We start from the raw sequence: 5,000 nt of genomic DNA, 5'->3' as shown, positions 1-5,000 counted from the left end.
ACTTTCCGGCCACAGGTAGCTAGGGCTAATATTCTTTCAAGGAAAGTTTACTGTCAGAAAATTATGTGCTCTGGCGGATTGAAGGTTATCCATTGTAGTTTTTTCTTGAGCATCGCGAAACAGATCCATCTCCCGATGAACGGCTTTGTCTTTGCCAACTGACTGCGTTTCCACACATGTTTTGGACACGGAAGACGAAAGTAAATTGTTTTCTTTGCACCACTCTATGCACCGTTCGGGATAGGCTATAAAGCACGGACAATTTCCAAATGTTCAAATCTCCCTTTGCTGGACGCTTTTAGTTTGGTAGCCATCTTGAACGAGAAGACGAACGAAGAAACAAGTTTGCTTCAAAAGAAGGGAAACATGAAACGATTTTAATTACAATGAACTCGTGCATAAAAGTTTCCCATGAACAATGCACCAGAGTCTGCATGTACCAATCATACTGTAAGCGCGGTACATTCTTCCACGCAGTGAACTTACGTGTGCCGCATGCACGGAGCATGAAGGAAAAGCAAGTCACAGTTCACAGCAATACTGGAAAACCTAAAACTATCACAGGGACTAACCTTAAGCCTAAACAGTGCCTTTAATCTTAAGTAGGGTCACGGTTAGCATTATTAAAGGGAAAGGGTGTTTCAAGAGTAGTAAAACAGGGATCTCTGAACGGTAACCTACAAGTGTAAGTTCGATTGTAGGTGCTCGGCGCGGCACGTGTACATAATTACGTATCATTGTTATGTAAATAGTCAGCCAGAATTCAAAATAAATATCATTTTCAAGGTGTGAATTACCAACTTGACACGTTAGCTCAAGAACAGGGACAAGTAATCCAGAGGTTTACAGTGGGTCAGAGTTTAAGGCAAGCGGCGAGTGACATATCATGGGATAAAATGGCAGAAAAATCCGAGGGGGATCTGGAGAAAAGGAAAGGACGAAGGGATAGAAAGAGGAAGCTGGGACGAAAACGAGTAACGGTGTGGGCGATGTAGGGAAAGAAGAGAGAGAGGGAGGGAGAGAAATGAGATCCATTTTTATTCATCCCGTAAGTACAAATTAGCCATGTATATATTCGATTCGCTATTCACTGCCGATGGAAAAATCTCTCGCATAAGCAATGCATAGACTTTTAACACCAAGTCGGCCTTCGTCCCGCCTGGCGACTCTGAATGGGATCGCAAAATAATGCGTAAATATTTGGCTGTAAGCCTTTGGGTCTCAGTGAGTGACGCGATTTCCTGGTCTTTATATTTTAAAACCATTTCGGTTGAACGATCGCAAAGAAGAACGTGAAATCGTACTACAAAGGCTACTCTAACACTACTATCAGCTGTTTTGAATCTTCCGCGACTCAACACTAGCCTCGCTATCATGTTTGCGCGGTTACATATCCAATATGGCGCCGGGAACTGTAAAAAGGGCGATTGTTGCAAAAAAAGAACCAGGATTTTTTTCCTTTCCTCCACTCTCTGTACATTAAAAATCGTTGTTGTAGACACAACCCAGTCACGTCTTTACTGACACCCACTGAATTAATTGAATTAAAGGTGGACCATTGCACCTTGACAGATCACGAAATAGTGATATAGCTTTCTTTTATAAGAACTCCAGCAACAGAGAGGGCAGTTTGTCAAACTCTTACTGCGAAACTCGGAGATCCGTAAACACTGGTATGGTTATTTATAGTATCCTATTGTGGGTTTTACTTTGATTAATCACTATACATACAACTGAGTTAACAGTGCAGAAATATTGTTATTTCGTACTTCACGGTTTTCTGAGTTTCACAGTGATCATGCATGACACGAATTTCAATGAAGTGTTGTATAAAACCGAAAACGAAAGCAATTATTCCGAGATACCGTTCATTTTTGGTCGGCATGTCTTGAAGTTCCCATCTCCCAAAAATGATGTCAACGCCTGCCAAAAATGTGAAACAATCCGATGTTGTGTAACTATCCCACAGGACTAAAAATCAGGAAAAACACGCGAATCATTGTCGTTTTGAACTAGAGACGCATTATCCCTCTAAACAAACTTGGGCAAGACCTCCTCAGTAACATGACCTAGAATGGATCTGTTCTAACCAACGAACGACTAAGATAATTAGAGACTCGAAAACTGGAAGAGATGAAATAGTATAAAAGGCCAAAAAGTAGACAGATTGCTCTTCAGATCTTCAACAAACATGAATTTCGTAGCAAACAATAAACAACTGCGTTATACATTAATAATTCTTATAAAAAAATTCCTTGAAATATTTTCTTAAAAGTATACGTAGACAAGAAAGTTGACAGAAACAACATCGATTAGGAGAATTGTAAAACTTATAAGCTTGATAAAAAAGCGCGGAGAATTGTTTAGTATTGGTTCTGCAGTAAAGTAATTGGAAGGTCTTACAATTGAATGGGAATGTATTTGAATAATAGGAATTAATTGAATAAGAAAATTGCTCAAATTGTAGCATTTACATTAAAGATAATTTTTAGTACTTAGAAGTTCTTCAAGAACTTGCACGAGTTTAAGTTATTTTGAATAGGAATATTTAAGAGCGTGTCCGTGTAAGAACTAACCACTCAAACTTTGGTGGAAAATGGATTGCCCTCATTTTTTCTACTCAAGTCAAGCAACATATGCGATGAACGAAAATGGCCTTTATTTCGCCAGATTCGCTTTCTACATTTTTTGACGAGTTTTTTGTATAGGCAAGTCGAAAATCACACAAAACCGGAAATTGAAAACCCAAATTTTGGTGGTTACGTGATGCATGCTAAAACTCGCACATTTAACAAAACAACCTTTTTTTTTTTCAGAATTACTTGATATTTTTTTTCGTTCCACAGAATTGAAAACTACTCGCTTATCTTAAACACAAGCAAAGTTATGATTTTTTTCCCAAACCCTCTTAAAAACCTCTTTAGCATTTTTGCCAACATAACCTCCAAACAAACAGATTTTTTTTCAAAAGTGGGACCTGTACATGAATGAAGACTATTATCAGCGTAATGTACTAAGGCTAAGCTACAAATATCTGTATTAAAAATTGTGGGCACTCGTAATTTTGAAGCGCAAAAAATTCGAGCCGGTAGCTGAAAATTCAACATTTTGAGTAGAAAATACGAATCTCGTGACTTAACTGATATGACTTTTAATTTATGTCAGCGAATGGTTTGGTGTTACCTGATTAGATTTATTGAGTTTCAACGTTTGGAGAACTCAATGAGACTTATTTTACACCAAAAATTGAGAAATCTTCGAAACCTTGCCTTGCTTTTGATTTCTAACACTGATCGATCTGTCACCTTTGCGGTCACGCATCACGCACCTCCCGTTCCTTTTCTCTGGGTTGCCGTATTGCAATCCCAGTCTAAAAGTGGGTGGCATTTGTTCGGTTTTATTTTTCTTTTTTTCTTCCTTGTCGGTAAAAGTCTTGCCTGTCTCTCCCCTGGTAAGTGGTATCTTTTTGCATAGAGCCTTCTGCGCGTATTTTCTTAGGCTCGAGAGGGTAGTGGAACTGCGTAGATTTCTCTGGTGGACACAGTAGAATCATTAACCTATTGTAGCCTGCAATGGCGTCGAAAGTCATGTAACGCGAATGGCGTTTTAGTGGATCCTTAAACAAAATATACCCTTATGGAACTCAATAATGGAAAGTCAGTTGGATAAACTAGGCAGGCGGTGAAAACCAACACCTAGAATCTCAGAAGCGACGAGTAATGGACTTCGATAACAATCTGTCGCCCGTCGAGCAGAAATCAAAGTGAGCTGCATTTCTAAAATAATATTTACCAAGTGTGCTGTTATGTAGAACACTGAAACCAAATGGAAAATTCTCTGGTAACTTCCGGGTTCAACAAAGACAGAGAACGAATCGAACACCTTAAGTGGATCTGTGATCAACTTTGCACAGTCTTCAGGTAAAAAAAAATTGGAAATGTGACAGCCAAGAATTCTTTGAAAGAGAGCTTGTCGTCTATTTTGTGCTTCATTATTCAAGGAAAAGGTTCTTCATGGAAACGGTTTGATCCTGAAATTTTAGTTTGTTGAAATATTGCGCATATTTGACACGATTGAGTTTTTTCTCTTCATGCACGAAACGAAATAGGAAGGGGTTTTTGCCTCTAAGAGCAAATGTGTTGTTTGTTTCAAAAAATTTTTCGCTGGAAAAGGTGGCCTTTATGAATTCATCATGTTTTATAATATGCGAGCTTAACTGGATAGTTTTTATGGCAATAGTAAAGCATTTTCGTGTCAAAATGTGGTTAGCGTTTTTCTGTTGTGCTAACTTAAATATAAATATACATTCTGCCTCTAAGTTTGTTATTCTCGTTAACCAGCAATGGAAAGTCATTGCAACGCGAATGGCGTTTTAGTGCATCTTATGTTGTTTGTTTCAATAAAATGTTTCGCTGGAAAAGGATTCTGTGATATTTTCTGCCTTTGTGAATTATAATATTATGTTGTGTATTGAATTTTCGAGCTTAAGGTTGAAACGTGATACGGGAGGATATTTTTAGTATTGCTCTGTAAGCAGGAAAGGTTTCATGAAAATAAACAGGTCTGCTGCTATTTCCAAAATGATGGAATTACTTGGTGATAAATAACCTCGTCTTGGAGAGTAAATTTTTGACTTTGCAGAAACAATGGTGGGCGATTGTGAACTTCGTTTTGAATTCGCTCATTTATTGTCAAACTTTATAACACTTGACAGGAAAAGAAACTTACTAAAACCCGGTATCTTGTCATCACTTGACACAGATGCTTCACTATTTGGCAAGTCATCGCGCAGAATGCCTGGACATCATTAATTATTCATAACCGGTGAAGCGGCAAATTCGAAAGCGCGCGTGCCTTGAAATGTCCTGAATAAGAGAAAAAAGGGCCCAAATTGGCCCACTAGGGCTGATAAAACTTAGTTTTCTGATTCCCAGGAGTTATAACTTCAACTTTCACGCGCGGCGTTTTGAAGAAGAAGGTTGTACCTTCAATTTAAGCCG

The sequence above is a fragment of the Montipora foliosa genome, chromosome 3 (assembly GCF_036669935.1).
Source record: "Montipora foliosa isolate CH-2021 chromosome 3, ASM3666993v2, whole genome shotgun sequence".
In the NCBI taxonomy this organism is placed as follows: domain Eukaryota; kingdom Metazoa; phylum Cnidaria; class Anthozoa; order Scleractinia; family Acroporidae; genus Montipora; species Montipora foliosa.
This window is presented reverse-complemented; position numbering follows the sequence as displayed.